This window comes from Oryctolagus cuniculus, chromosome 5 (genome assembly GCF_051225735.1).
Source record: "Oryctolagus cuniculus isolate XC-2025 breed Fujian yellow rabbit chromosome 5, ASM5122573v1, whole genome shotgun sequence".
Classification (NCBI taxonomy): Eukaryota; Metazoa; Chordata; class Mammalia; order Lagomorpha; family Leporidae; genus Oryctolagus; species Oryctolagus cuniculus.
In genome coordinates, this window is record NC_142871.1 from 155,801,568 (window position 1) to 155,809,557 (window position 7,990).

Consider the following 7,990-nt stretch of genomic DNA (forward strand, 5'->3'; position numbering starts at 1 on the left):
TTGTCTGATGTCCCTTCTATCTCTAACCTTGTGTGTGTCTACAGCAAGTAGAAACATTTCAACCAGTGCAAGAATAGGAATAAATGCTTCTTGAGTCCCTAGACACATTCAACATTTCTATATGGTCATTTTTCATGAGGGTATTTTATTTATTTATTTTTGTTTTTTTGACAGGCAGAGTTAGACAGTGAGAGAGACAGAGAGAAATGTCCTTCTTCTATTGGTTCACCCCCCAAAATGGCCACTACAGCCGGTGCTACACTGATCCGAAGCCAGGAGCCAGGTGTTTCTCCTGGTCTCCCATGCGGGTGCAGGGCCCAAGCACTTGGGCCATCCTCCACTGCACTCCCGGGCCACGGCACAGAGCTGGACTGGAAGAGGAGCAACCGGGACAGAATACGGCGCCCCAACAGGGACTAGAACCTGGTGTGCCGGCGCCGCAGGTAGAGGATTAGCCTAGTGAGCCGTGGCGCTGGCCTCAAAGGGTATTTTATAAGTACCAGTTAATGTTGAAGAATATTTGGCCTAAGTAAGATATCTGATTGTCTTTTTATGAGTGGAATATTTCAAAGTTCTAGATCTCTTTCTGATTTCAAAATATGCACGTGTACAAGATTTCATTCCAAACAAGCAATAAAATTAACATAGTTTATCTACAATAAAATGAAACGAAACATTTATCTCCCCGTGAATTTGCTTATTAAGATAAACTCTGCCAATTCACCTTCAACTGGGAAAAGGAACCAGAAGCTCAATAGTACTTAGCCAAGTTTCAGTTTCACCTGGTTTAAAACAGTTTGAGGCCTGTGTTGTAGCACAGTGGGTTAAGCCTGGAGTGGCAGCTGATGCTGGTCTGAGTAACTGGGCCCCTGCCACTCACGTAGGAGACCTAGAAGGAGTTCTTTGTTCCTGGTTTCTACTTGGCCCAGCCTGGCTGTTGCAGCTATTTGGGGAATGAAGTAGCCAATGGAAGACCTCTCTCTTCGTCTGCCCCCCATCACTCTGCCTTTCAAATAAATAATTCTCTTAAAAAAAAAAGAAAAACAAGCAATTGCAATAAAATTACAATCAGAGATGCTGATACCTGGTTGTAAAGGTCTTAACCTGGGCAAAACCTGAGCAAGGTTAGTCTAATTCTTTTGGGGAGAGGCTCGATTCAGGAAAGACTTCCCGAAGAGAATGTGTCTAGGACTAAGTCTTAGAAACTGTGCTTAGGACGTTCATCCATTTCTCCGGCTTTATGAGTTTTCTATCTTAAGTCTAGTTATTCTCCACATGAGATGTTCTTGAGCAGGATCCAAAGTCTAGATTCAGCTTTGAAATTCAAGTTTTCTTAAGTAGAAATCCCATTGCCAGAGAGCTCAGCAGCCTGAATTGCAGCCAGACAGTAACAGAGAGTGGCTGGAGAGATTAATTAATGCAGTCGGGTTTGCAAGGACAAATGAATCTGACATACCAACATGACAAATGGGTGTGAGCCCAACACTAATTAGCAATAAAAAACACTTATCTTCTAAATACACAAAGCACATATTTTCAATGACAACTCACTCTACGTTAATCCCCGCATAAACATGCAGGTCAAAGAATGCTTGGGTCAAGTCAGTGCTTTCATTCCCTGTATCCACACAGCCTTCAGTAACAAGCCCATGGGTGAAGGGAAGAGAATTCACCATGGCCCATGTTGGGGAATGCTCATCTCCCAGCAGGCATGGCCTGTAGGGACCACCTCTCCAGTCATAGAACTGTTACTGCAAGTGTGTGAAGAATCCACTGGCAGCAGTGGGCATTTGGCCTGGTAGCTAAGATGTCATTTGGGATACCTACATCCCATATCAGAGTACTTGGGTTCGAGTCCCAGTTCTGCTTCCAGTTCCAGTTCCCTGCCAATGTGTATTCTGGGAGGCAGTAAGTGATGGCTTAAGTAGTTGCCACCCACATGAAAAACCTGGATGGAATTCCTAGCTCTTGGCTTTGATCCATCCCAGTCTTTGCTGTTGTGGGCATTTGGAGACTGAACCAGCACAAGGGAGGTCTCTGTCTGTGTCTCTGAAATTAAATAAATAAGTAAATTAAAAAGAGATTTATTTATTTGAAAGGCAAAGCAACAGAGATAGATTGATCGATGGACCGGTTGATTGTCTATCTGTTGGTTCACTCCCTAAATGGCCATAACAGTCTGGGCTGGGCCAGGCCAGAGCCAGGAGTCAGGACCCAGGAACTCCATCCTGATTTCCCACATGGCTGACAGGGACTCAAGCACTCGAGCCATCCTCTGCTGCCTTCCCAGGCATATTAGCAGGGAGCTGGATCAGAAGTGGAGCAGCTGGGGCTCAAACTGGCCCTCATATGGTGTGCTGGCATCACAGGTGGCACCTTAACCCACTGTGCCATAAAGCTGGCCCCAAAGAGCAATTTTTAAAAAAAGAGCATTCAGAGGCCAACTAGTATTTGTGTTCTTAATCCTCTGCATGTTTGCCCTTCTGGTTTCATGGTGGGATGGAATCTCTCTTTTGGAAGCTGAAGAGTTCATACTGAGTCTAGATGGAACTCCACAGGCCTTTTCCAGTGGAAGGGCTGAGGGAGCCCCGACTCTCGGTCTGTGCACTCAGTCATAGAAGCAGCTGGTTATCTGGGGAATCCTCTGGGTCGTGGACGTCGAGGCACCGAGTGTCGGCTCATCCTCAGATGGGCTTCCCTTCTGTCTCACCAGGAGTACCAATCTCCTGCCCACACACAAAGCCTTTGATCCTACTCCTGTTTTACTGTTCTTTGTGACATTTATCCTTTCCTGACTGTAACATGCACATTTATTTTCTGATTTCTATCTTTCTCAGGGCTATGAAAGCTCCCTAGGATGGAAAATTTTACTTAATTCTGTCAACTCAGTGACCGATTAGTGGCTGGCACATGGTACACACTCAATAAACACTGGTGGGGCTGGCGTTGTGCTGCGGTGGCTTAAGCTACTGCTGATGTGCTTGGGAAGGCAGAGGAAGATGGCTCAAGTACTGGGGCCCTTTTTGCCCACATGGGAGACCCAGTTGGAATTCTTGGCCCTGGCTGTCGTAGCCGTTTGGGCTGTGAACCAGTAGATGGAAGATCTCTCTGTTCTCACTCTGCCTTTCAAATAAATAAATGAATGAGGGAGTGAGTGGATGAAGTTGGATGGATAACTGAAGAACAAAATGACTGTGGGCTGCAGCAAGTACACACAAAACTGCCTGAAGATGACCCCAGACCTGTCCCCTCCCTGTGGAGGACTAGGTATCCACAAAGGTGATCTTTTACAGGAGATCTCTCAGGGAGGGCCCTCCCCTCAACGTGTGGGGAGGCACCTGCCCCCCCCCCCCCCCCCGGTGGCTGCAGGTTCAGATAAACACAAGAAAAATTACCCGCAGCTTGAGGCCCTCAGAAAGGTTTGGAAGACAGATCCTATAAATAGGAAGCATGAGGGAGGCCTTGGAGGGTGGGAGTGACTCAGCGAGCCTTGTCAGGACATGACTTTCAACTTTCCACCCACAGACGCCTCGGGTTGGTTAGAGAACTGCAGCCAAATCCCAGTCACCTGGGCCTACGGCTTGATTCCTGTTCTCTTTCTCTCCATTGCCTTCTCACCAATTACGTTGCTTCTGCAGGTCTGTGAGAAACAGGTCAATCAGGGGCGAGACTCACTCCTGTAAGCCACTGTGGTCTGATGTCATGGCTTCCATCCCCAGAACCGTCCCCTTGTTCCTTTCCTGTGGTTCCTGGGGCTTAGCTGGTCTTTGAGGATCCACTCCACAAGCGAGGGATGTAATGGAGGTCAATCAAGCTGGCCTTTCCCCATGGCTGCAAAGATGGCTTAGGCCAATGGGCTACAAGGAAACGTGGTGGGGACTTCTGGGAAGGACATTTCCTGGTTGTCTGAGTCACTCAGACAACTAGGAAAAATATACACAGGGAAGTCAAAGTACAGGAGTTACAAGTAGCAATCTTTTTTTTTTTTTTTTTTTGACAGGCAGAGTTAGTGAGAGAGAGAGACAGAGAGAAAGGTCTTCCTTCTGTTGGTTCACCCCCCAAATGGCCGCCATGGCTGGCGCTGAGCCGATCCGAAGCCAGGAGCGAGGTGCTTCCTCCTGGTCTCCCATGCGGGTGCAGGGCCCAAGGACTTGGACCATCCTTCACTGCACTCCCGGTCCACAGCAGAGAGCTGGCCTGGAAGAGGAGCAACCGGGACGGAATCCAGCGCCCCAACCAGGACTAGAACCCGGGGTGCCAGCGCCGCAGGTGGAGGATTAGCCAAGTGAGCCGCGGCGCTGGCCACAGGTAGCAATCTTGTGCCCCTGAGATGAGCCAGTCTTGGGTTGAAGCAGAACCCTAGAAGGCAGAGGAGAGAATGAAACAAACCGGGTCTCTGGTGGCATTACTGAGCTATACCAAGCCTGCCTCTGCTCTGAATTTTTCAGTAGATGCAAGCCAATATATTCAACTTTTTAAAAAGATTTAGTTATTTATTTGAAAGGCAGGGTTACAGAAAGAGGGAGAGACAGAGAGATCTTCCATCCGCTGGTTCACTCTCCAGATTGCCAAAGCCAGGAGCCAGGGACTCCATCTGGGTCTCCCAAGTGGGTGGCAGGGGCCCATGAACTTGGGCCGTTGTCTGCTTCCTTCCCAAGCTCATCAGCAGGAAGCTGGATCAGAAGAGGAGCAGTTGAAGGGCTGGTGTTGTGGCATAGTAGGTAAAGCCTCTGTATGGGCACTGGTTTGTGTCCCAGATGCTCCACTTCCTATCCAGCTCCCTGCTAACAGCCCCAGAAGAGTAGCAGAGGAGGCCCAAGGGCTGGAGCCCCTGCCACCCATGTGGGGAACCAGGAAGAAGCTCCTTGCTTCTGGCTTTGGCCTGGCTCCTCCCTGGCTGTTGAGGTCACTTGGAGAGTGAATCAGCAGATGGAAGAGCGCTTTCTCTCTCTGTCTCTCCCTTCTCTGTAAATCCAAAGTTCAAATACATAATTTTTTTTTTAAAGTGGAGAAGTCAGGACTCAAATTGGCACTCTGAGATGGGCTGTCACAGTTGCAGGTTGTAGCTTAGCCCTCTGTGCCACAGTACAGTCCTCAGCAATTGCTGGTAACCCATCAGTGCTTACATCACCTTGATCCCATTGGGCAGTTGGCTTTCAGAACACCGTTCATGTGTGTGTTTAGGACTCAATGTCTTGCTTGGCACACACTGTTCTATGTGAAACAGTATAAAAGACTAGTTTGTTTATTTTGGACAAAATGAAAAATATTTAGTAGGCAAAAAAATGCAATAAAATCAAAAGGTATTACAGGCATGACATAGTATAAACACCAAGACAGAGCTATTAACTTACCAGTGCTTATAAAAACTAGGCAAGAGTGCATGCCAATGTCTCCAAAAAGGCTAATTCTGTAAGAACCAGTGAAGCAATGATTTCTAATCTCATCTCACCTGACTCATGATTTTGGTTATAAGTGGAATCTGATCCCAATATTTAAGAAAAATCTATTTGATAAATTTCTCTAATTGAGAAAATTGTTGTAACTATGTTTTTGTTTTCCTAAAGAGTAGGAAAAAAGTTTCATTGTTTACCCTTAACAGGAGAATATGTTTTGAAATATTAGTGTTCCCTGATGATCAGTTTGAGAAGTATTGGTGTAATGAGTAAGTTTTCCAGTATAAATAATATTCTTTCCTTAGAAGTAATACATTTGTCTATCATCTTTTTTTTTTTTTTTTTTTTTTTTTACTGGCAGAGTGGATAGTGAGAGAGACAGAGAGAAAGGTCTTCCTTTTGCCGTTGGTTCACCCTCCAATGGCCGCCACGGCTGGCGCGCTGCGGCCGGCGCACTGCGCTGATCCGAAGGCAGGAGCCAGGTGCTTCTCCTGGTCTCCCATGGGGTACAGGGCCCAAGCACTTGGGCCATCCTCCACTGCCTTCCCGGGCCACAGTAGAGGGCTGGCCTGGAAGAAGGGCAACTGGGAAAGAATCCGACGCCCTGACCAGGACTAGAACCCGGTGAGCTGGCGCCGCTAGGTGGAGGATTAACCTATTGAGCCGCGGCGCCGGCCATATTTGTCTATCATCTTACTGCTCACACGGGGCTAGCATCTCTATTCCATTATTTGACCCTGAAAAGAATAGTCAGAGGCAATTATTAGAATTATAACCTTTCAATTGATGAGACAAGAATGAGTTAGATTGTTCCAACTCACAGATCTAATAGGTAGAGGAGTGGGAGCATAGGTCTGTACCTGCCCTCAAAACCCCCTCACGGGGTGAGTGTTTAGCCTAGTGGTTAAGATGCCCAAGTTCATTAAAAGGCTGGGTGATGAGCCGCTGGCATGCTGTGTCCCAAGGTGTTGACGCAGGTGCTAAGCCAAGCCAGCCCTGAAGGTGTCCAGAGCACCCTGCTACTGAATAGGAGAGATCACTGCTGGCCTGCTCGGGTGACAGAGACACAGGTGTCCGGCCACTGCGGCTGTTGCCAGTAACATCTGAGCGGCCTACAACCGAAACAGGGACCAGGCGTTTAACAAAGACAACCTTAAATTCATCCTCAAGGACAGCATGGCCCAGGCCTGGTGCAGAACCTGGAGGAGCCCCCCACCCAAGTAGCTGCATCCTAACGGACATTGGTAGAAGCTGGGGTCAGAATGAGGTGCGCATTATGGAGAACAAGACTATGGGGGAGGGTGGTACTGTGGTTTTTTGATTCATTGCTGTCATTGTCATTGTTCTTTAAGAATGAAATTCAGCTCCCCCACCCCCCCAAAAAAAATAGATGCCTAATTCCACATTGGAATACGTGAGCTAGATGCTTGTCTTTGACTCCTGATTCCAGCTTCCTGCTAACAGAGACCCTGAAAGGCACTGATGATGGCTCAAGTTCCTGCCAGCACATAGGAGACCTGGATTGAGTTCCTGGAGATTCCTGGCCTCAGCTGCCACCCAGTCCTGACAACTACCAGCATATGAGCTGTGCATCAGTAGATTGGAGCTCTGTCCCTCTGCCTCTCAAGTAAATAAAAAAAGAAAGATTACATGCTTAGAATGTATGTGTGTTTGTGTGTGCATGTGTGAGTGTGTGTGTGTGTGTCTCTCTGTGTGTGCATGTGTGTGTGTGAGCGTTTGTGTGTGTATATGTGTGCGTGTGAATATGTGAGTGTTTGTGTGTGTGTGTGAATGTGTGAGTGTTTGTGTGTGTGTGTGTGTGTGCGCACACACTGGGTGATGCTGACAGGTGAACTTGGAGACTGCTCCTGTCTGGAGGCCCCTCCCAAGTGACTGAGTTCAGAGAGTTTCAGCACTTCTGATGAAGCTGCTAGAGGACCTGCAGACTCAAGATGTCATGGAGGGGGCAGGGCAGGGCCACAAGGTGGGAATTTCAAGTCCTGCCAGATCCTGTCTTCAGTGGAATTCAGTCTGTCCAAGTCCTTGCTGATGTGCAGCCTCTGCTGGGCCACTGTGACGAGTCTGAGACCAGCAGGGGAGGAATTGTGCCAAGCGTTTGCCGCCCATCTCTGGCTGACTTTTCTGGCTTCAGTTGCGCCTGGCTGGCCGGTCCATCTGCCTCTGATGAAATCTTTTTTTTTTTTTTCAATGACCTTGACCAGGTTGATCCCCCAAGTGAGCTCAAGGTCAGAATACACTCAGCCCTGGGGAACGTGGTCATTATGAACAGTGGTGGCCGGATGGTGACAACTGCAGGCCCACAGGCCCATATCCAGAACTCCTGGGGCCAGACGGGTTTCAGTTCTCCTCCTATTGCCTGCCATCCTGGTGGAGTCTCTTGCAGCCTTGTGCAGTGCAGTGCCTGTCCAGCTGCAGCCAGAGGCTGGCTGTGCACATGAAATGAGTGGAGTCTATAAATAGGCTCACGTCAAGTCCGGGTCAGGCCAGGCCTTGACACTGAATGCGTTGAGCAATATCTCTTGGTTTGGGGGCTTCTTGAATTTCTTAATTGTGACTTAACACTCTTTATAGCA

At 48.2% G+C, this 7,990-nt stretch overlaps 1 pseudogene; it reads left to right on the top strand.

Annotated features, from left to right (window-relative positions):
- The first annotated feature begins 6,346 nt into the window (after positions 1–6,346).
- LOC127493090 (ragulator complex protein LAMTOR2 pseudogene) lies at positions 6,347–6,631 on the top strand (annotated as a pseudogene).
- Positions 6,632–7,990: the final 1,359 nt, after the last annotated feature.